This window comes from Poecilia formosa, unplaced genomic scaffold, assembly GCF_000485575.1.
Source record: "Poecilia formosa unplaced genomic scaffold, Poecilia_formosa-5.1.2 Scaffold245, whole genome shotgun sequence".
Taxonomy (NCBI): domain Eukaryota; kingdom Metazoa; phylum Chordata; class Actinopteri; order Cyprinodontiformes; family Poeciliidae; genus Poecilia; species Poecilia formosa.
This window is the reverse complement of record NW_006800184.1, coordinates 480671-505396: the sequence shown is the minus strand read 5'-3', so window position 1 is coordinate 505396 and position 24726 is coordinate 480671. Positions and strand designations below refer to the sequence as shown.

Here is a 24726-nt window from a genome sequence, read left to right as displayed (position 1 = left end):
GTTAAAACAAATAAATAAAATGTGTACATGCTTTATTTTTAATGGGGAAAATTGCAAAAAAATGTTTTACAAAAATATTAATTTAAAAGTTATCACCTGATGGTGATTTATGTATTTATCTCATTTTTTTTAAATAAAGAAAGGAAATACAACAATAAAAATTTTATGGAAAGACACTTTAACTATGTTAAAGTTTTTCACACCTTAGCATTTAGAGATTCTGCCGTGGCTGGGCCAGAAATCAGAATCAGATATGTTTTCATTTGGTGATCGTTCGGGCAGACACTAGTGATCAGACTTTTATTTATTTATTTTTTTCTAAAATGTATTAATTATATCAAAACAAAGAACTTCTACCATATTTAGCTATAAACTCATTAATCAGCAGTGTTTACTTTGATTTTCCTTTTTTTTTAGTTGAATAAAATGGCAAAAAAAAGTACAATACATAGGCCTGTTGCAATAAGCAATAAATAAATTAATCGATAAATTAAAAAGAGCTTAATCATTTTCTTTTGCATGATTTATTGCTTTTCTCTTTTCTCTCTTTACCAAAAGTCTTCAGTCTTTTGACCTTGTTTTGAAGGGCAGCTTTTTTTGTGGACACTTCAGAGAATTAATTTTATTTCTTGTTTCTGTCGTTTTGTTTATGTATTTTTTATTTTTTATTTTTGCACTTTCTGAACCACTTGAAAGGTTTTTTGCAGTCTATTTTTTTTACATGTTTGACCAAGATTGTCAATCTATGGTTTTTGTCAGTTTCAATTTTTTTTAATTTACTTTACATTGGCCGTTCTACTCCTAATGGCGCTGACTGAACAAATTAAAGTTGTGTTTTTTTGCATGTTTGACCAAGCTTGTGTTTCTGTTGGTGTATGCAAGTGAGCTGCACTGGTGCAGAGTTATGAAAGAAATTTGTAATTCAGTACATTTATGACTGTTTTTTAAAAAAACAAATAACGTTTAAGGTCAATTCAGCACTGTTTTTCTGTATCGGATCGGTATCGGCTGATACTAAACCTTTGATATTTATATCCTTATTGGAAATGAAGAAAGTGGATCAGTGCATCCCTTGTAAAAACTGGAACCAGCAGGTTGGGAATCCATCTGCTGATGGTATCAAAGTGTATTGAATTACTTTGACAGATGATTGAGTAACAAGTTGCAAGGTGGATGCAGTGGTTTTTGCATTTGGTTTTTTCCAAAATCAGCAGTATGATCCTTAAAGGATTCTCCAATATGAGAAACATTTAGTGCCACCATTTAAGGTACATTTTCAGATTGGAATATAATTTAAAATCCAACTCATCCTCTCTTCCCCCCTGCAGCTCTCAGTGTACCATCAAAGCCTCTGGCTACATAATAAGGAAATGGAAGTGAGTTTGTCATGAGACAATGGCTTTGTTTCTGCTGGTTTCGGTGCAAGCTGAGACCCATGTGTTGACGTTTGCCCCTCTCTCATCACAACCACCCAAACGTTGGTGATGGATCTGCCCCGCAGGGATTTTGGAGACTTCTTTTCTTCGAGCGTTTTGGCGCGTTGTGTGAGGTAGCACTTGTTGTTGTTGTGGTGGTTTCCGAGGCGCCGACAGATGGATGTGGTTTTGTGTGTGTGTGTCTTAAAAGTTTAAGTGTGACTTTGTGAATTTAATAGGTGAAAACTATCTCGACTGTCCCCTTGGAAGTCCTAATCTCCAGTTGTGTCTTGTGGGTGGGTTTGCTCTGAGGATTAAAAGGATAAAGCGGGTCTTCATCTCCTTCGATGTTTTCCGTGTCGTCATAAAATGCCGGATGATATCCATTTTTTTTCTGCTCTCCCAAATCTTGTATTCCTGCCTGCGTGGAGTCAGCTTCTTCTCATTAACTTCTATGGCTTGTTGTACATTACTTCCATGCCCCTGTGGTTCGGAGTCAGCACGTTTCATGTTTGCCTCTGTGTTAGTATGCTCACACACACCACATAGTTCTGTTAGGGAGATATGTGCATTTTTCTTTTCCCAGTATGCCCAGTATGTATGCGTATGAGAGAGAGAGAGAGAGAGAGACTAAGAGAGCAGTTTCAGAGTCTGGGGAGGTCTTTTCCTTGTCAAATCCCCCCCACAATTCCTTGCACCTCTGCAGGCTGCAGCGGTGGCGGTGGCTGCAACAGCAGGCTGATTTCCATGAGAAAAGAGCATCAGTTGGGTTAATGGGAGGGACTGCCCTTCCAGGGAGCAAATGGTGGTTAATAACCAGGGAAGAATCGGAAAAGCTCTGATCCCTTTCTTTGTACTTCTTCACCTTATAGAGGGAATGGAAGGGATGGGGCTGGGGTGTGCAGGGGAAGGCAGAGTGAGGGAGCAAGGGACACTGGGTTCATGCCAGAATGGATGGATGTTGCTCATTGAAGAAGCTCGGACTATTTGTTATTTTCTGCAGACAGCGGCAAGCTGAGAGCAGGAGAAGTGCCATAGAATATGGGCCATTCCTGCACAAGTTACGCATGCAGGGTTTTTGTACTTTTTTTTTATTTGCATACTCTTATACAGATGGGAGGGATTTGTGTATGAATGTTCTGTGCTGTTAGACAAGGAGGCAACAAGAAATGTGTTTTTAGTAGGCCTGTAACAAGGTCTCGTCATGCGGGATCTCACAATATTAAACCATCACAATATTTCTCGTTGAGGTACAGGCTATCTGGTGAATACTTGGCAGTAGCGGTCACAATGCCTTTGCCTGCAGAAGTTGCTGATAGAAGATGGCCCTACTACACATAAATCAAATTTGTTTGGCAGAATTTTGAGTACATAGTTGGAACTATCAGTATAACAGAGTGACAAACAAGGCACAAAAAAATGTGTAAGTATTCCAGAAAGAGGCAGAAAGCATTGCTATAACAAGCACTGGATGGATGTCTAAGGGTATGTTAAGCTATACAACAATCACAGTCCACTCCATCACTAGCAACTGGGAAATGCCATACGTCAGACCATGGATAGCGAAAGAACTGAAGGTCTGAAAAGATGAAAACGAGGCAGAAAATGAAATACCAGCTTATTGAATTTGTGGCAAAGTCTGTGAAAAATGCAGAATAAATGTGTTTCTGAAGCATGAATTTGATCTTTGAAGGTTTCTTAAATGTAATATTAAAATCTCCTCCTCAACCATCTCAAGTCTTTTGTAAAATTGAGGAAGTTATGTTGAATTTTTTCTATCAACCTTTTCTAATGTGATACTTCATAATGCACATAAGAAACGTTGATGAAAACATGGTTAGCGACAGGTCTTTTCTCAAACCTTGTGGTGCATAAGGTTCTGCAGTTGCTGTGCACTGGTTGTCAGCTGGCTGAAGGAAGGTTTCTAAAATATTCCCTTTAGTTCCATAAAAGATAAATCAGCTGTTTGGAAATATTTCCAGTTGCTAAAAATACAAACAGTCATGGTGTGGTAACTAATGGTGCATTGCCCTTTGTTAAGTTTCATGATTTTAAAGTTATAGTTAGCAGAGCTATCAGCAGGTAGTCTGTCCATACCCAAACATGGGAACAACATATGTAACATTATTGTCACAGTGGGAACCATTAGTTTTTTCGTCTTTTTTTTTTTTTTTTGCGGCGTTGTTGTAATTGTTGTTTTTCAGTTTTGAAGTTACAGTTAGATCAATGGTTTTCAGTGCTGTACCACAGGACCACCTGTCCTGTGTGTTTTATGTGTTTCTCTGCTTTACTGAACACACACCTAGCAACCGCTAGCATGCTGAGGAACCATTGTAGTCATCTGAATCTGTTGTTCTGGAGAAGAGACGCATGAAAAAAAAAGAAAAAGGAATGCAAGCACTGAGGACCAGAAATGAGAACCACTGAATTAGACATTACTGTAATTATTGCTTTTATTTTCTTGTGCAGACACTGTGAAACCAAAGTGATCTTACCCAAAATGATTGAGAATCTCATATGAACCGAAGTCTAGATATGTTTTTATGCAAGTGTGAAAACTTTTCAAAAACAAAATTAACTGAATTAAATAAGGCACTACGGACCTCAGGGGTGGGTGATAAGAAATATCACTTTATTTTGTGGTGCTATTTAAGGATGCACTTTATATTGGCACCAACATCAGCAGGGGCCGATATCAGTATCGATATTAGCATTAGTGACTGATTGACACAGCAATCATCGCCCCACAAACACAAATAGTGCTAAGTGCTAAGCGAAAGGCTAGGCCTGCCGATAATCGGACCATCACTTCCCTCCATGATCATAGAGAATGTCAACTCGCTACACAATAAGATGGATGAGATGTCCGTGTTGGAGAATCAGCGGACGTATTGTGAGTGCAACCTGTTCATCCTGACGGAGACATGGCTAACTGACAGCATACTGGATGCTATCGTTGATCTGCATGGATTCACAACAATCAGAGCTGATAGGGATCTGAAGGCATGTGGAAAGATGATCTTGATCATCTACGTTAACGACCGTTGGTGTAACCCTGCCATGTCACTGTCGAGGTAGAGCCGTGTTGCCCTGATCTAAAGCTGTTGGCTGTCAGCCTGTGTCCCTACTACCTTCCCCGGGAGTTCAGTCACGTGATCTCCATCTGTTTTTACATCCCACCGAGGGTGGAGCCAGCTGCTGTCTGTCAAAATATACAAAGTGTCACAGCACGACTTCAGTTGCAACATCCTGAAGCCCTCATAATAATATCTGGAGATTTTAATCATGTCATCCTGGACTCCACTCTAGTTGCTTTTCACCAGGTTGTCAATTGTCCCACCAGGAAAAACAGGATAATTGATTTACTGTACACCAATGTAAAAGATGGATATAAGGCTGTTGCCCTTCCCCCATTGGTCAAATCAGACCACAACCTGGTGTATATGCAGCCCCAGTACACCCTCCCTGGTCCAAAGGCCTCAATGCTGTCCTTAACCAGAAGAAGGCAGTTTTCAGGACTAAGATAAGGAGAAGATAAAGGCAGCACAAAGGGAGGTGGAACATCGTCTGAGGAAGGCAAAGGACTGTTACAGGAGAAATGTGGAGCAGAAGATGAGGGAAAACTGCTAAAGTGATGTCTGGGATGGTTTCAGAACCGTTACTGGGCACAAAGCTCCAACTACCACAGAGGGAGGAAGTAAAGAGAGAGCTAATGAACTGAATAACTTTTTCAATAGATTTAGCCATTATGTTTCACCCGCCACCATTACTACATCTGCTCTTCCCCAGTGCTCTCCCCCAGTACATCCTCCTCCTGGCCAGCAGGTACAGTCATTCCACCATCATTGTGTAACCCACGTGACCGCCACGTCCCAACCACCTTCCCTTTAAGCCGTCCCTTTAACAGCTGGGACCCTCATGTGTATTTCCGGGTTTCCACTGTGCTGCTGCTCACTGTTGGTTGTGGCGTCGGTTGTTAATAAAACAATCTCAAATCTCCAACTCGACTCATCGCTGAACAAATTCATCCCTAAAACTCGAGGATCTGCGGCTGGGCTTTGTTGACGCCTGGTATACCATTCTGATGAGAACAAGTTAACATTGCATCCATCCACCTCCTCAGACAATCTGTTACTCGACGGTCAGGTTTTTTTTCTCCCCCTTCATCGACTTGCCTGATGACGGAGGATGGCGAGCTACCCACACACCACCTGGTGGTAGGAAAAAGACAGACACTCTCCACACAGGAAAACCAAACGACACTTTTCACACAGGAAACAAAATAAACTCTAAGGGAGTATCTAAAGGAAAAGAACAATTCTCCCGTTGCTCTTGGACTTTTGAACTACATTTGGTTTTGAAGTATTATTGATTATTTCTTTGTTGGTTTGTTTTTTCCCCGTCCTTGTTTCTTTTGAACAATTTATTTTGTTTAGTTTTTGCTGTTAGTATTATTATTATTATTATTATTATTATTATTATTATTATTATTATTATTATCATTATTATTTCCACTGCAATAAATAGCAATATAAACAAAGCTCTTTGCATCAGTTGCATCAATTATCCACCCAATCATGACTCCATGCCGTACCTATTTCTGANGAGGGAGGAAGTAAAGAGAGAGCTAATGAACTGAATAACTTTTTCAATAGATTTAGCCATTATGTTTCACCCGCCACCATTACTACATCTGCTCTCCCCCAGTACATCCTCCTCCTGGCCAGCAGGTACAGTCATTCCACCATCATTGCATCCTCGCCTTACCCCTATCCTATACCAGCCCTCTGACCCAACCTCCTTCTCCAAGGCAGCCTAGTAGCCCCTCTCTTTTGTTTCCCTCCACACAGCCTCCTCCACACTTTACAGCTGATCAAGTAAGGGCAGAACTGAGGAAGCTTCGACCCCGAAAAGCTGCAGGACCCGACAGAATATCCCCTCGGATTCTCAAGATCTGTGCTACCGAGCTCGGGGAACCATTACAAAGAATCTTCAACCTTAGCCTGCAAATTGGGAGTGTGCCCACGCTCTGGAAGACATTCTGCATCATTTCTGTCCCTAAGAAGAGCAGGCCCAGTGAGCTGAATGACTTCAGACCGGTGGCACTGACATCGTATCTGATGAAGATTCTGGAGAGGCTCTTCCTCAACCACCTCAGAATGCAGGTACAGGATGCTGAAAACCCCCTGTAGTTTGCCTGCAGGGCAGAGGTTGGAGTGGAGGATGCCATTATCCACTTCCTACATCGAGCCCACTCGCACCTGGACATGGGAAATGACAAAGTAAGGATCCTCTTCCTGGATTTTTCAAGTACCTTTAATGCGATCCAGCCCCCTGCACTTCTGGAAAAACTTACTAGAATGAAAGTGGACTCCTGCCTGGTCACCTGAATTTGCAGCTACCTTATCAATAGACCACAGTTCATCAGGATGAATAACATCACGTCTGACACTGTGGTCAGTACCATTGGAGCCCCACAGGGGACGGTGTTGTCACCCATCCTCTTCACCTTGTACACCTCAGACTTCTGCTATAACTCTGAAACATGTTATATTCAGAAGTATGCTGATGACACTGCCATCATGGGGTGCATCAGAGACAGCGAAGAGGAAAACAGGAGCCTGGTGAGGGACTTTGTTGTCTGGTACCTTAGAAACGGCCTACATCTAAACATTTCCAAGACAAAGGAACTGGTCATTGACTTCAGGAGGGACAGAGGCAGTCCACAACCAGTTCTGGTAGGAGGGGAGGAGGTAGAAGTTGTGGAGACCTATAAATATCTTGACCTGTGGCTGGACAACAAGCCGGACTGGACAAGCAAAAACAAAAGAAAGCTCAGACCAGGATGTACTACTTGAGATGCCCGAGATCCTTTAACATCTGTGGAAAGGGATGTTTTACCAGTCTGTTGTCACCAGCGTCCTGTTATACGCTGTGGTGTGTGGGATGGAGCATCTCTAGGGCAGACCTTTCCAAGCTGGAGAAGCAAATCAGACAAGCTGGCTCAGTGGTTGACACGAGGCTGGACTCTTTGGAGAACATTACAGAAACTTGAGGCTATTATGGACAACACCAGCCACCCTCTGCACACTGTCATCAGCATCCAGGAAAGCCGGTTCAGTGGGAGACTGCTTCTTCCAAAGTGCAGGACCAACAGACTGAGGAACTCCTTTGTCCCTCGTGCAATGAAACTCTTCAACTCCTCACTGGAGGTTGGAAGGATGGCTAACAGGAGTACAATAGAAACAGAGGGACTATAGAAACGGGCTGTTAATGTAAAAAACAAAAACAAAAAAAATTAAGTATTGATGTATTGTTTAATGTGTAGTTCAGTCTCTGTGTGGGAGACTGAACTACAATTTCCCTGGGATGAATAAAGTTTTCTCTATCGATCTATCGATCGATCAGCATTTGTGGATTTAGCTATTTGCAGATTTTTCTGTGCAACGTGACTCAAAGTTATTTATGTAAAATCGCCCATTTACCATTGTTTTTTAAATGCGTTTCATTTTTTTAGAGGAGATCTAAAATATTTAAAATAAAATGCAGATTGGAAAGCTTTGACCTAGGTATAATGCTGCTTGATGTTCTGTTGGCCAGTGTTTGCAAAGCGGCCATTACTCATAGTGCCTTGTATTTTCCTTGTTGCTGATTGGCTGTATGCTCCAAGAGTGGAGATAAATAAGAAAGTGCATGTCAGCTTTTGCAGTGGCACTAAGACGGTTTCCACTGTATAAATTAATGCATATGAAGAGTGTTTAAAATATTACAATATACAGTCACAAAGAGGATCTGAAGTATTCGTGGAGTTTAGCCATTGGCAGGTTCTTGCGGTGGCTAACCCCCGTTTATACCAGGGGTCCACTTTCAGTTGTGTTGTAGATTTGATAAATTCTTAGTAGATTCTATGTCTGTGTACCATATAAAAAAAACACATTTAAATTGTGGTCCATAGTTCTTGTGGTTCTCATCTATTCTGGGATGTTGACCCGGTGCTTCCATTTTTCCATTAAATGAGAGAATATGTTGTAAATGTTTATCCTCACAAAAACGGTGGTAGCTTGGATAAGGGAAAAGCACAACCCATCTTTCTCTTTAAGCCTAACAGGGTTTTGAAACTAGTTGGCAACAAGCTCCTAATATGAGTTACCAGTGGCTGAGTTGAAACATACAGCTTGCTAAGGGGATAGCTAAGTTATTAGCTGAGTAATTCTAAATTGTTTGTTACATTTCAATGAACAGAGCAGCTGAGAAGAGAAATATTGTACACAGTAAAGTTAAGCCCAACTTAAACCCAAAACCACTATGGCAAACTTAAAGTTTGGCACAGTGGTTTTGGGTGAGAACATCATCATGTGGGTGTCTTAAAGCATATGGTACTTGCCAGACTTTGAAGGAAGAATAAGAATTGAAGACATGCAGTAGGATGTTCTTGATAAGAATCTGAAAATGATGTCAGTGTGAATTTATAAGTAAGAAATTAGTCCCAAAAACACAGGCAAGAAAGGTCTCGAGCCTAAAACGGCAGCTCAATGCTAAACATGAAGCAGCACAGACGTCGCTAACACTAACGTCAGCGTCCATAGTCCACTTTTCTAAAGAAGTTCCATGAATGATCAGGGCTTCCGGAAAGACTGGAAAACTGCAACCTAAATAACAGATTAAAAATAATAATTATGCTTGTTGTTGAGTTCATCTGTCTTTTTACTCAATAATTTAGCAGCAAAAGGGGTTTTTGATTTGAAAATGTTACTTATTTTGTTGGTACACAGCGTTTGATTAAAATGTGATTAATTGAATATAGATCCTGCAAATAATTCATTTAAAAATTTTAATCTAGTCCCACTTCTAATTCATTAAGTGCTTGGCATTGGAACAAATGTGAGACATTTAAGGATTTACTTGTGGAGGGTGGCTGCTGGTGTTTTCCTCAGGAGTGCAGTGACTAGTTGAAAAAAAAAAAAAAATCAAAACGGCAAAAGAGAAAAGAAACTCTAAAATCAACTATCAGAGGTTTTGTTTTATATCTGCTTCCTTTATAACTCGATAAACTTTCAAACTAACCTCATTATTGGTGATATTTTGCTCTCCAAGACACAGAGGAGGTATTAAAAGCTGAGCTGGGTGGGGCTCCATGATGGATCCACAGTATGACCGTCTGTACTTTTCGTGTTTCAAAACACCTGAATTTGTCTTTCCTGTAAGCAAGAGAATCAGGCTTTCTTTTTTCTTCAGCAATTTGCCAGTGAAACTGCACAAAGAATTGCAAATGTAATCACTATTAACTTATTATTAAATTTTGACCCAAAGCAGAGCGACAGAGAAACTGCCGTCATTCAGCCGATTTCTCTTGCATCTGATTAAAAGGAATTGAAACCGTAGAAACTGTATGACAGGAAATTGTTTGTGGTTTTGAGAATGTAACATTTTTTAAAACTCAGTTATAGTTTGATACCAGTAACTGGCCTACTCCTGTCTTTTGTTGTCAAGCTGTACGATTTCAAAAACCATACAGGACTTGAATGTATCGGACTGTGAGCGCACAATATGACATTTAGTTGGCTCATACTGCATGATGGGAAATGCCAGATTGCACAAATTATTTCTGTAGCACTGACACATATGGCTATTACTACATTTTAACACACAAGTTACATGTGTTAAATTGCTTCCTATTAGAGTTTAACCTCTGGACCTCTGGACCTTGTTGTGAAATGTTATCATTTCACAACAAGTGAGATGGTAACATCGGACTCAGAGCTACATTTCTGCCGGTGCCGCCTTAATTATGCGACATCCCGGAGCGGCAGTAACATCAGGCTGGTCACAATAACAAATTTTTCTGGGTGATAATTTGTCATAGACGTTATTGTGATACTCAATAATATTGTAGTGTTGAGACCACATTCTCAAATATCAGTAAACTTTAAATTTGAATGAACACTTAACACTGGAACTGGAAGACTTTTTAAATAATTTAACAAAACAAAAGAAACAACAAATAAAACGAATTATTAACTATGTAACCAAAATTGTCCTTCAAAAAAAGAGCTAGTTGACCAAAGAACCAGGGCAAGACCGAAGCCCAGTTTTGGTAGAAAGAGAGAAAAAAAGAGAAAAACAATAAATCATGGAGATGGAAATTGAGTGTGTTTTAACTTATCATGCGATTTATAGATTTATTGCTTATTGTGGCAGGCCTAAGTAAAACAGATGTCACACAGATTCACTATAATAAACATTACGCTCTATGCTTTGCATTGACGCCATAGGACTTGTGCAGAACAAAATGGACTGCTGCTTTTTAAGTTAGTTGCTGCAGCAGTGCAGTCATGGTGGAGCTTACTGGTCCCAGTCTGTCTGTTTGTGTGATGCGCTGTGTGCAGGTTCCTGCAGAATATACAGTCAGTTGTTGAAAATCTTTCATACTTACTAGGGCTGAAACGATTAATCTGACTAATCGTGATTAATTCTTTATTACAACAATTGTCTACTAGCTTAGTAATCAAGTAATCGTTAACTAGAGTACTCAGTCTAAATAGGCTATCTACTGAGAAAAACAATACATTCAGAGCAGTAATTAAGTCAAAAACTGTACAAACATTTTTTGTGTAAATATGTTTCTGACTAAACTCTTAAAGTTGTATTGTTTTAGCTTCACCTGGTTCAGATTTACTAAATAACTTCTGTTGTTGCATTTTAGGCAATAAAATATTTATTTTCTTAATTAAAAAAGGAACTGAATTATTTGTTCATTTGCACTGTGTGTTATGCTTCTAATATTGTCTAAGAAAGTGGTTAAATAAAATAGAATGTGCCATATTGTTATCAGATTAATCTTAAGAACAATCAATAAACTACTCAAATAATTGTTAGCCACAGCCCAAATACTTAAATGTGAAGCTGATCTATTCCACCAATCCTATCCTCCACAGAGGTCTGACAATCCACCACTGTTCCCTTTTGCTCCATTGTGATAGAGGGCTGACTGACTGACTGGCCCACCCACCAGGTCACATCTGCACATGCACGGTTAATGACAGTCACCCCACTGTTGCCAGCTTAGCCACTTTTCAGACCAAAAAAATCGGTATCAGTCAAAATCGGAATTGTCAGTTCAGGCTTTTTAAAGATTGGTGATCGGCCAGAAAACTGCAATTGGTGAACCCTTGTATAGTTTATTTATTAAAATCATAATTTATAATGAAGCAGCAAAAGAATCTAAAAAGCAAACTAGCATTTTATTTTTCTCTGGCCAACTTGTTTTATGAAATATGGGATTAAACGGTCCCATATTATTTGTTTTGCACAAAATTGCTAATTTATAAATTGGTAAAATGAATACTGAACCATGCTTACTCATGGTTCAGTATTCATGGATATTTCTGTGGAACGTAACTCTTAATTTTTTCTGCGGAAAACCTTACCTATTTGCAGTTTTTTTTTTTTTTGCTGATCCAATCTAAAATATTCAAAAAGGAAGCATTTGAAGCTAAAATACCTCAACGCAATGTTTCTTGACACACTATCATCCATATGTCTGCAAAACAGCCAATCCAGAGCCTTTTATGTACCATAGATTTTAGCTTCTGCGCTAGTGCTAAGATGGTTGCCATTGTGTGTATTAATGCGTATTTAGGGTATATTTAGTGTTTGAACTGTTAAAACTGGCACTGTTTTAGATGAGGTCTCAAGTATTTACGGATTTTAGGTATTCATGGTCCCTTTAAGAGCGGGGGCTTCATTGTATATGGGCTCCTTCTCTTATGAAATACTGTCAGTAAATTGCCTTTGCAAGTGTATTTTAGCTATTGGCGGGTGGCTGTGTTTCCTAACCCCCATGAGCAGCAGGGGTCCGTTGAACATCCGAGTAAATAGAGCAGTATGTATTTCCAGCATGAAGCTGTCAGCCGTGACAGATCTAGGAAACTGATTGAAAACAGACATCTGAATGTGTGTGTAGCATACTCACACACCACTCCACACTGATATTTCCTGGGCTAATTAAACCGTAAATAACTCCACAATTTGATAGTTATTACACAGACATGTACGGTTTTTTAGCACAGACACACATTTCCTGGGCTTGCTTCCTGATGGCTTGGGCAGCGTGCCTGGCAGAAATAGTAAAGAGACGCTACACGCTGGAACCACACACTGCCACTTTCCCCTGCGGATCGTTTTCTAGGAAGAACAGGGCAGCTGCGGCTTTGCAGAACCTCCATCCATCCATGCATTAACCGATGCACACGGGGAAACACACCCCGTTTTTTCCATGCTTGGTTTCCTGTTACTCCATCCTTCCATTTATTTACCACTTCATTTCTCTTTTTTTCTTTTGCACCTATGTTTTTTCTTTACTCTGTCCAACTGTCCCCCTCTGTTTAGCCTTTCATCCTTCCCTCTCTTCCAGTTTACAGCCCCCAGGCCACTTCTGCCAGGCTGTCTGCAGCTGATTTATTAATAGGCTTTTCTCTGCGCGGTAAACATGGCATTGGTTTAACAGGCCGACTCTCGACACCGACGGACTGGTACCTGACCTCACACACTCACTGACCTCGGAATACAGGAAGGTCTGCTGGTATTAAAGCAGACTGGGAGAAGGAGCGGGGGAAGATCGGGAGTAGAAGTACTTTGCAGTAATTGGTCAAATCTTTGACCATGTATTTCACAATGGAGGCTAAGAAGCAGAGCATGCTTCCCCCAGTTGGTATAAACTGAGCAACAGATATAAGTATTAATTTATTCACAGGTCTAATTGCTGTTAGTTTCATACAATTTATGGAAATTGTGTGATGACTTAAGTAGTGTGTTGTTCTCTCATACGAAATCATTTGAATGTTTTTAAGTGTTATATACTTACTGGTTTATTTATTGTTTGTGTTTTTAGTCAAACCAGCATCTATGTGTTTTTGATTGTCAGGTTTAATGTTTTTGACCTCCATTGGTTGAAGCAGGGGAATTTAGTGCCATGCCCTCTAGCTAAATATTAATTGTTGTTTCTTGTTTTTTTGTGACTTGCTGTGCAATCAGTTTCCCCATGGAATATAAATAAAGAAAGATCTACCTATCGATTCCCATTTAAGAGAAGCCAAACTACATCAGATTTACTTTGACTTAGACATTAAATATTCCTGGGTACGTCTGTTTACTAAGACCTGACTTGTTGTAGTCCAAAGTAGGACGAGTTTCGTCAGATTTTGCTCGACTTCAACTAAATACTAAATAAAAATGTGCATGTGTTCGAACAAAAACCTCCCAACATCTACTTTCAGGGAGCAAACACGCAGTCTGCTTTTTAGTGTTTTGGTCTGAGTGACGCACCAAGAAGAAAACTGCTCAGACGGCGTCCAGTTTACAGCTTTAAGCCGATGCCTTTAAATAACTCGGGTTTGTGGCGAAATGCGTTCCATGTGTTCGTGTCCGACATTTCCCACGTTATTTGTGTGCACTCTTCAATTCGGTCTGTAGTAATTGATTAAGTTTTTCCTTACCTCGATGATTTGTTAGCGGTAATGCATCTCAATAACACTCATATCGCCGTTTTAAGCAAACTAAATCTAAGTGGGTTCATTTTAGATTTTGTGGCATTTAATAGTCTCAACATGTGAATTATTTTTGTGTATAAACCATTGTTTATACATTCAATTGTTTTAATATCATATGAAGCATTTATTAGACCTTTTTATCGACTGTTAAGCTACAATTAAAAAGAAAAAAGAAGGTTTTGTTTTTATGATGTATGTTAAAACGGTAATAGAAATGTCAGCTTGTCAGATATAATATCTGACAAGCTATTGAGTAGAATAAGATGTTGTGTCTTATACTATTCAATATCAGCTCATTATTAATGCACTGATCCATAGTAAAACAAAGGAAGCCTTATTATCTAAGACGCAAAAACACTTAGGTGAATACTGGGGAGGAGCCAATCCAGAAACACCATTTATTTTCCTTGGTGCTGATTGGTTGTACTCCCAAGAGTACATAAGATAAGGATGACCGTGGATGCTAGCGTCTGTGGGAGTGCTTAAATGATTTCCACTGTGCTTATTAGTGCATATTAAGATATATTTTGTGTTTGAACTATTAAAATACAGAGTTGTTGGCAGCTTTCTGCCTTCAACTCCGTAGGCAGATCTCAAGTTTTTGGGGATTTTAGCCATCAACAGATAGCTGTGACCCCTGACTGCAGAAAATACTGGGTCACCAATATAAAACTACTTCTTGTATTGATTGTTCACTGATCTCAGGTTATTTGTAATGTGTCACTGAGAAAAAAGAAGCCATACCTTCCTTTGTTTATGGATTCAGTTTAACTTTTGAGTTTCCTAAATATGAATTTGTTACCTCTGCAGTAAAGTGCAATAAATATTGTCCACATAAACACTGACAAGCTAAAGTAATAAACCATTAAAGTAGTTTTAAATGGTCGACGAGTCTTTAGATTTACTTATTTATTTATTTATTTATTTATTTATTTAGAAATGTGCAAATTAGCAAAAAGAAATGCTATTTGTATTTGTCCTTTAAATGTAACTAATAAAGAAAACACTTGAAGGGCATAAGCTGAAGTTGGCTTGGATTTTAATAACTTGAACCATGTGCTTTTGGAGATATGAAATATTAAATTTAACCTTGTTATAGGCTGATAGTCCATCTTGAATTACTTGGATCAGCATCGGGGCAAACAAATCTGGATTGGGACATCCTGAAAGTGTAACACAGGATCAGATAATATGCTTAGCAGATGGTGTCAAAGCATTCTCAGATGTCTCATAGCAGAAAAGGGTAACATCTTTTTTTTTTTTTTTTTTGAAACAGAAGCACCTTACAGCAGTAGTCGAATAAAGTAACCTTGTAGGACAAACTTGGACAGTTTTTCTGACAGTCATCATCCTAACAGAGAGCTGGAACAAAAGCAGAGGAAGAAGCCATTAAATTTTAGTGCTTGTAAAATGGAGCATTGTCCTTGACTGAGGATGTTTGCTGATTTTTCTTGTAGCTATTCATAAAAAGCTCCTACCAGTGGGTTCTGTTAACATAAATTTGAGAAGGTGCTAAATAATCATCCTTCTTGATCATCTAACAAACCATATTCCATGACTGCAATTTTACGGGATATTATTAAATCCAATTAGAGATCATAAGATTCTTGTTCTTGCCAATGTCCTAGTGGATTAAAATGCAGGTCATATTAAAATATGTAGAGCTACTCCACTATTCACATCAATTTATTTTGTTCTAGAAATGCAAATAAAATGCTCCACCGAATTATAAGCATCTTGTATTTAAAATCAGGTAGGATGGTGTTGAAGGACAAGAGCAGATGATGTTCTCCTCATAAATCTGACAACTAATTATTTTCATACGGCAGGCTTATCTGTTGTAGTTTAACAGCAAATGTTAGTGGTGGGCCCACTTCGGCTAATTTGCTAATAACGGAGCAAATTAGCTATTGTCTATAATCTATTGTTTTGCGCTTTTGCTAACTTGAAAGTATTTAGCGCACTTAGCTTCTGCTAAATAATTTCTTCCGGTTAAATTCTAAAGTGCTACTTGACTGTTTTGTAAACTTTTAGTTGAAAAAAGTTTAACATATCTGTTGAAGTTTGGGTCTATGAAGTCTATTAAATTTTTTTTGGTGTTTATATTCATCTTATTAGTTTGATGGGGTTTACACAGCAGTTCTGTTTCTTCTCCTCACCTCACATTCTTTCTTTTTTTTATTTCAAACAAGAAACCTCCAGCAAAACATAAAAAATAAAAAGGACATAAACAGGATATCTAAAGGCATTATAGAACATGTAAATTCTAATGTGAAAATGATTGCCCATTGTTTGTATTCTTTCAAGGGCAAATAAAATTTGAACTGAAGTTAGTGAAGTTAGCATTAGCTTCTGCTTAACCCAGTTTTTGCACAGTGCTTTAGTGGAACCAATTTTTACAATTAGTGTTGTAGGGTTAGCGCAGCTATCTTATTTAATTTTTATTCTGATTATTCAGCATTATCAGTGATGGTAATTGAATGCAGAAGTGATTTAAAGTTTGGCAGAGCCTCTGGTGAGGTGTCAGACCAGCAGGGTTTGGATACTCTGTAAGGTTTCATTGCAACCGCAGCAGCAGAAGCATCATGTCTGAGCAGCTGTAGAAACAAACCCAGATTCTGTTGATGAGCTGACAGTAAAGATTGGACCTCTGAAAAGTTGTTTTTGTTGTTTTTAAGCTGCTTGATCGTCTTTCTGAAACCCTGCACTGGATAAAAACTTCTGGAACCATTTAGATCCATGTTTCACTGATTAGCACTGCATGTGGCTGCATGTGTTCATCTTATTTGTAATTGTTTATTTGTGTTTAAATTAGACAAGTCTATACATAATAAAGACAGGTAATGAGTACATACCATTACATTTTAACAATTTAATAAGTTACATGGAAATTTTAACTGATAGGTTTGATTAAACTTATTTTTCCATTTACTGCCATGACTGAACTGAGGCCTATTGTTTATTTCAAGGCCAATCTCATATTAGTCATTCTGAGTATTTAGGCTTTTATTTTGTAAATGCCTAAATATTAAGGATTTTGTTTTATTTAATTTGGCCATGCTAGTGACGACACATTAAAACATAAACTTCTTAAAAGTCAAAATCTTTGTTTAAATTTTTAGTGGTGCGCAACAAATGTGAAAGCTTAATGTAAAAGTTAAAGCATAAAATAAATTAAATTGATTTGTTTTTCTTTTTGGTAAAAAAAAAAAAACATGTTCAGACATATTAACAGATTAATCAGAGAATGTGTTACTACACAGATTGGGCTCCGATTGTCAATCAGAGATAAATTCTCAAGTCTGCTTTAAACCTTTCAATGTCACTATGTTTATTTCCTTATTAATATATATATATTTTTATTTTACATTTTACTTGTTGGAATGACAGAATTTTCTGGGCCCTTTTAATTTAAATTACAGCAAGTGTTAGAAGCAGTGAAACCGGGCCCACAGTAGGCCACCTTCAGGTTTTGGGCCTGTTTGGTCTGAAACGAATTCTCACGTCACCTTAAGACGATTGTCAGCAAATAATTAACGGAAATTCAAATTTTTTCACTATCGTAAACAATAATTATTGTTGTAAGGAATTGTGTGAATTTTTCTGTTGATTCAACAATCTCAAAAAGTCTACAGTATTGTCGTATAAACAATGATATTAAATCTGTTATATCAGCAAAACAAAAGAATAAAATGACAAGGAATTTGTGCAAAAAACAAATCTTGTATCAAATGTAAACAGTCTGTCAAATATTTTTCAATTTTTAACTATTTTTAAGTGTTTTGTACATGTTCCATATGTTTGATATGTGTTTACTAATGTGTTCCTTATTATTCATGGAAAGCTATTTTTATTTTTCTGACCAATTGAACTAGATTTTGGGTCATAAATTTAAAGATTTGACAGAGCGGCAACTGAAGTGATTGTTTACTGGTTTGGATCATTTTTTCTCTTCATTTTTTCAGAAAAACTAACAAACTATTTTTTGTATTAAACGTCTTATTTTACCTCTCAGTGGTTATAACATTTTACTCCAGTTTTTTTAAAGGAGGTAAGTTATATGCTTTTGCTTTTTTGGACTAATAAGGAACCTTTAACCTTGACAGGAAAACTAATTTTACAATGTTGTGAATTTTAAGCATTATAGTCAGAAAATAAACAGCATAAACATACCTTAAGAATAAATATTAATTATCAGTTTTTGGAGTAAACATTTTGCTGAAATTTGAATTTTGTTGTTCCCACAGAAAAGCCAATCATATTGCATTCATTTTTTTTGCAGAGATTTTCCTTTAAAGACATTGAATAATTAATATTACTGAGAGATTATTTGTTCTTTAATTTAGTCAGTTTTTTTGTGCTTCTTTTGGTTTCCTGAATGGTTTTATTTTTTTTCCCCCATTTTCATTATTTTAAAAAAAACAAATAATAAATGCTTCAGAAAAAAAAAACCCAAATGGAACTAGTTTACGGCTCACTTTACAGAATACATTTTAATGTTGCTTTGAAATCAAAACATAAATCTACAGTATGATGGAAAATAATTAGTTATTGCAATTTTATTTTGAGCATACTGCTGACATCTGAAGATATTGTCAGGTAGACGTGTTTAAAGAATGAAAGTCTGCTTTCAGAAGATCTGCATGTTGCTCGCAACAAACGTTGACAGATCGAGTCTTTCCCCTTTCCAGAAGCCTCCGTTTATTGTTGATTTTTATTTTATTTATTTTTTACTTTTTTTGTCTTTTTTTTTTCTGACGACAGTGAGAACTGTCCAAAATATGCAGCAGCAGGCCTGTGTTCATGATTATCAGCATTCCTGCTCACATGCGAAGCTTTTGACGGGAACCCCAGAGGAAGTGTTGCGGTGCGCCGGTATCGTGCGCTGCGGCGGAGGAATGCACCAGTGGCGGAAAGCTACGAATGCAGAAAGACAGAAAGCTGAATCACTGCCGTTACGGCACGTGACTCAACGCAGAGCTGTGTGTGTTCTACCGGCGCTGTGATGTCTGGAACATGGACTCGCTATGTTCAGTGTGAGTCTGGAGTTCTTATGATTCACCGGATGGAGTAAAACTTGATCTGTGCGGTTTGTGAGAAACTGACCCTGACTCACACACTTTCTCGTCTGTCTCTGTCTTCCTTCCTTTGTTTCACACACATACACACGCGCACACACACACACACACACACACATTCAGCTGGAGTTTTGACAGATCCAAACCGGGTAAAAAGGTGACCGGAGAGAACCCCCCCCCTCCCCCACAAGTCAGTGTCAGTCTTTCTTGACACATCCGTTGGCTCTCAGAGATCTCTACTCTCTAAATAAGACCAAAGTTGGAAAGGATGTTCTAAAGAAAACTATGACATGCATGGCTACATCCCAGCATGCTTCAGGATTGCTAAATATTCCTGCATGCGTGGTTGCTTCATTGTTATGGTTAGGCTTTAGCATCGCACCAACTGGTTACCATCAGCGGCTTTAGAAATAATGAAATGCTTCAACCACTGTGACCACGGTAACTGTAAACCGCAACCATGGAGAGCTCAAAATAAGCACAAGTTGAAATGCAGGGAAATCAGAGGTTTTGGACATGAAACTGTTTCAGAGCTGGAAAAAAAAATGGAAATGCAGAAAGAACCAACATCTGGAAGGCAAACATAAGGGCTTTAATTAGGCATTAGACACAAGAGAAATGTTTACATCATTTTGGTGTTTTACTGAGTTCTTGATGATGAAACTGTTGAGTTTGGGGTGCTGTGGTGGCACATGGGCAAAGCACAACCCAAGTATTGAGGCCTTGGTCCTCGTGGCGGTGGTCGCAGGTTCGATTCCCGGCCTGGTGACATTTGCTGCATGTCTTCCTCTTCTCTCATAACCCTATTTCCTGTCGCACTACTTTCAAATAAAGGCCACTAGAGCCAACTAAACCTTTTAAAAAAAGAAGCTGTTGAGTTTGACAGGATTAATCATGGTTGTGTCTGATTTTATCAAAATTTCAGATGGGATTATAATTAGTTTACTGATAATTTGGGCCGATTTTCTTAAATTTGAGCGGTTGGCCGATACATCTGTATGGAACCAAACTTATCCACTGATCTTATCTTCCTTCACAAAGGTCTGAAAATCAGCCAGTCTTCTTTTGCTTAACGAACAAGAGGAGTTTTAACAACTTAGCGACATTGATGTTATACTTAATGACTTTTAAGATGAAAAGAAAAAAAAAATTATGCATCGCTCAAATTGGCAGGTCAGGCTTTTCAAACATTGGTGATCGGCCAGAAAACTCCAGTCAGTGCAGCAGTAACACTCACTGCTTGGTCACACTTCACTTTCATTGATATTCACAATCATTATCGACTCCAGGGAAAAATAATTCTATTGATCGAAGCTCACAAACCTGGTGATCGGCCAGAAAACTGTGATCTGCACACGTATAGTTACAAGCATTCAGTGAAATCCGTGATGATAACATAGATATTAATTCCAACAAAAACAAAAGTTTCAGATAAAACAAAGCTTAACCTAGAGTAGGCCTCCTCTGATGCTGTTTATTATGATAAGAATCTCTTAGATTAAACCAAATTTTATGTTTCTTTTTAAAGCTCTAAATGAAGTCTAAAAATAAGTTTACCATTAAACTTTGTTCCACTAATGTAAAAAAGGGCAATCAATACTGGACTTAGTTTGTGGACTTGCACTTCACTTGAACGCAGAATTGGGAGATTTTTATGTTCTTCAGATTACACAGTATTGTTTTCATGCTTTTTTGCTTTCAGATTAAATATATATATGAACTTCTTGTTTTTTGTTTTTTTCCCTTCATTTCCAGTGTTTTGCTTACCATTACCATTGGTGAAGGTTTTGTTTAGTATTTTTATTCAGTCTCCCTTAGAGTTTTTCTTTATTTCCACCATTGGAGTTTCAACTGTTTAGATTAGTTTTTAGGAATAGAGCCTTTTCTTCTTTCTTTTTTTTACTTTTAAGGTGCCATAATTCCATAAATTCCACCGGGTTTAAGTCACCTTGAATTTATAAGTTTATTGTATTGAAAGTGCCCTTTAGTGACATTTTTGGTTTTTATGAAGCTACAAAAACATTTGCACGTGGTACAAATTGCTACAACTGTTTGGGCCGAGGTAATTAGGCCAAGAAGTCTGTGTATTTTTTGTAGCAAAGCTGTTGAGGACTTAAAATTGGCTTTTCTTTCTTGTTCTCTCTGTTCTTACAGAAATGTAAAATAACTTGAAAAATACTTTTCAGTCAGTTCAGCCATCTTTTATGAAGGACAAACGAATGAAAACGTTCAATTTTTCACAATGTAAAGATATGAAACAATGCCTTCAAAACAATCATTTTTGTTGTAGAAAGTTTGCATCAAAACTTTCAGCACAGGGTTGTTTGCAGTGTTTTAGAGCTCCGTGTTTTAAAAACAAAAGATCAGGGCAAAATTCTCACATTTACTGGCTCAGTTTTTTTGACGGACGCCTCAATCCACCAATTACAGTGGAAAAAAAATGGAAAGGTGGATTTACAGGCTTGTACACCAGCTCCACGTGGTACAGGCTCTATCTGCCTAGGAGCTGGTGTAGAGAAACAAGACTGATGTGTAAGCGGTAAAAAAACGTCACTTTTACACATCGGATTCTGTGTCTAGCTTTAATCACTACCGTTATAATCACTAAGATGGAATAAGGAATGTTTGGAGAAGGATTTTTAAACATGGTCATGTGACGTTTGGCAATCAGGGTTAAAAAGCTGCAGCTTAATTTGTGAATCTTTTGATTTTATTTTTAAATACCTAAAATATTTTAAATACACTCAAAATATTACACCTCTTCCTGCAGTCATGTCCTCCACACTGAAGATTATTATTGTCAGTTTGATCGGGTCGAACTCGTTCATTGATTGACAAAAGTTAACATTTGTTTAGTTTTTGATTTGCTGGGTCAAGCTGAATTTTTAGCAACCAGCAGATTTCTGGGTGTGTCTGTAGTGAGCAGAAGAAAAGTGTTTGGTTTTTACCTGCCTTAAAATTTATGAAGAAAATCTTAGTTTTCATTGATTTAGATTGCTTGGTTTAGTCCGACGTTGCGACACGAACCGAACTACATCTGGCCCAGGCTGCTGTGTGTGATCTCAGCACAATAACACATTTTACTGGATGATAAATTGTCCTGAAAATGATTGCTGTAAATGATAATGTTGTTTTGAGACCATTTTCAAGTAACATATTGATAATGGAACAATAATACAAGTTTGTCTTCTCAAAAACCAATAAACTTTTAACACTGGAACTGGAAGACATTTGATATCCAAAATAACACAACGACCAAAAACAATAAATAAAACTGAAATAAAAAAAACACACACAACGAAACCATAAAGAAAATTAGCTATGACGTCCTTGTAAACAAAATTGCCGTACAAAAATACGAATCATCAGAATCGAAATAACTGAGATAATTTAACATATCATGCAGTTGATAGATTGTTTATTGTGACAGGCTTAATGTAAGCTAATAAAGACTGATTAAAGTTAACATGCAGAACGTTATTGTGACGGATCTACAACTTTCTGTCTTTGTCTTCTAACCTTTATCACCTATCGGGGAGCCGCCTCCCTCCCTCTTTGCCTTTCATGTTTATCAGCTAACTTCATCTATTTTTGGCCCCTCATGGCTCTCGCTCTTCGTTCTGCTTTCATCTGCCATGAGCGCCTTCTCTTCTCTCCCCAGTCCTTTTTTTTTTTTTGAAGCATACTTCTCATTATTTTCTTCAGCTACACTCCTCTGTGTCATTCTCCTGTCTGAGCTTTGAAATTTTCCCCTCTCTCACTCTCTCTCTCTCTCTTTCCCTCTCTCTGTCTTCCTCCCTCCCCCCCTCATCCATGACCACGTACCAAATTTAACCCCTCACCCACTCCGGTGCATTCCACCAGCTTCATAAACACACACGTGGTACCAAACATGAAACGACCCTTCCTCCGCTCTCCTCTTCTCTCCTCGCATATCTCCATCTACTCTCCACCCTTCTCCCTCTTTCCTCTCTCTCTCTCTGAACGGCAACAACAAGTTGGAAAAATGAAAGTGGGGTGACAACTGCGAGTCCCCCTCTCCGCATCCCCTCCATGGCCAGTGTGAAGTTTTCAGTTTGATTGAAGGCCTCTTTTCTGTGGTGTGCGGTGTGAAAGCTGTCCTAATTGAATGATAAAGTGCCCCGAGATGGAGTCCAGTGAATAGCCAACAATGGCCAGCCTGTGTGTGGTAGAGGGATTTTGGTTCACATCCAGCCTCTGCCTCTCCGCTCCGAGAGGGGGCCTATTATAACGCTCTCTGCTGGACCCGATCACGTGATGCTGCCTTCCTCGCCCACCCTCCCCCGTACTCCTGCCCCTCGCCCCCTCTCCTCCCTGTGCTGCGTCCCCCCCGCCCCGTTGAGGGCTAGCCAATCCCTTCTCGTCGTTGCCTTCTCTTTATGTGCCAGTTTGGTTGGATGGGCTCATTTGGCCAGTGAGTGACTCTCAGAAGTAGCAATCTCTGTTTGTGCCTGTGTTATACAACCAGTGGCAAAAAACAAAACAAACAAAAAAAAACAAAACATGGAATTCCTAAGCTTGGAAACAGTTCAGTCAGCTGTTTTACTTTTCTCAAAGAAATGACACAAAACTCATTTGTTTAATAGCTATGTATTCTGGCTTTGTAATTTCAAAACGGAAATATATAAAATGTTCGTAGCACATTTGTATTTACAGCCGCAGTATGTAACTTTTACAAAAATACGTTTGCATCGTACCAGTGAGAGATAATTGTTGGAAAAAAAATTGAGCTCCTCTTTCCCAGTGCTACTGTTGTTTGCAAAAATGCAGCGCTCCCGCTCCAAAACAACCAATCAGAGCCAGGAGGAGGGTCTTAGTGCTGTCAACCAACCTTGTATATGCTGCTAAGTGTGCTAATGGCGGACAAACAACTTACTGTTACTGGAAAATCGATTATCCAGCATCATCGGTGGCCATGCTAACTAGCCTTAGCATTCGTGGCAGGCTATGTTGTGGTGGGGTGGGTGTGATTGACACCCATCCCACCCTCCTCTTGGTCTGATTGGTTGTTTTTGACTGAGTGGTGTATCTCTACACTTAGCACTGGGAGAAAGCAGAAGAGCCCGACTTTTTCCACAACATATGATTATAACATTTGTTAAAATGGTCATTTTAACAAATATGTAAAAATATTTTGTTTTGTAAAAGTTACTTACGCAGCTTTAATGGACATAACCTTTTTAATAGTGCAGGAAGACATTCTACCATTAGGGTGCAATTTGCATTCATAAAACAAATATGCACACAAGCCTAATTCTACAAATGAATCAAAAGAAACATAGACACGTTTCTTCAAGGGAAAAGACCTTCCCAATAAATATAACATGAAGCAGAACCAAAGGAAAAACATGTTTGTGACTTAAGAATGCGCTGATGAGAATTTTGTGAACATATCTTATTTGACTTCAGTGGTAAAATTTTAGCTTTTGAGCTTTTTTGCCGATTTGAAGATATGAATTTGGATTTATTGCGACAAAAATAGATTTCCATCAGTGATGTTTGAATGTCCCAGAACGAGCTGTACTCTCAGAATTATTTTTTATTACTTTCTCCACTGCTGGTTCCATCAGTGCATTAACTAATATTAATAAATTTGAAAAAAATATTACATGAAGTTGTGCGCAGTTTAGTGATATGATTAACACTTCTGTACACCTGAAGAAA

At 38.4% G+C, this 24726-nt stretch overlaps 1 protein-coding gene and 1 long non-coding RNA gene across 4 annotated transcripts in view; one reads left to right on the top strand and one right to left on the bottom strand.

Annotated features, from left to right (window-relative positions):
- LOC107838378 (uncharacterized) overlaps nucleotides 1-5798 on the bottom strand; it is a 16734-nt gene extending 10936 nt beyond the window's left edge. Inside the window, exon 1 of the long non-coding RNA XR_001664434.1 lies at nucleotides 5556-5798. This is a non-coding gene — a long non-coding RNA (uncharacterized LOC107838378). The remainder of the gene's footprint in view (nucleotides 1-5555) is intronic.
- plagl2 (pleiomorphic adenoma gene-like 2) overlaps nucleotides 1-24726 on the top strand; it is a 57988-nt gene that overhangs the window by 1648 nt on the left and 31614 nt on the right. The gene's annotated exons all lie outside the window — the stretch shown is intronic.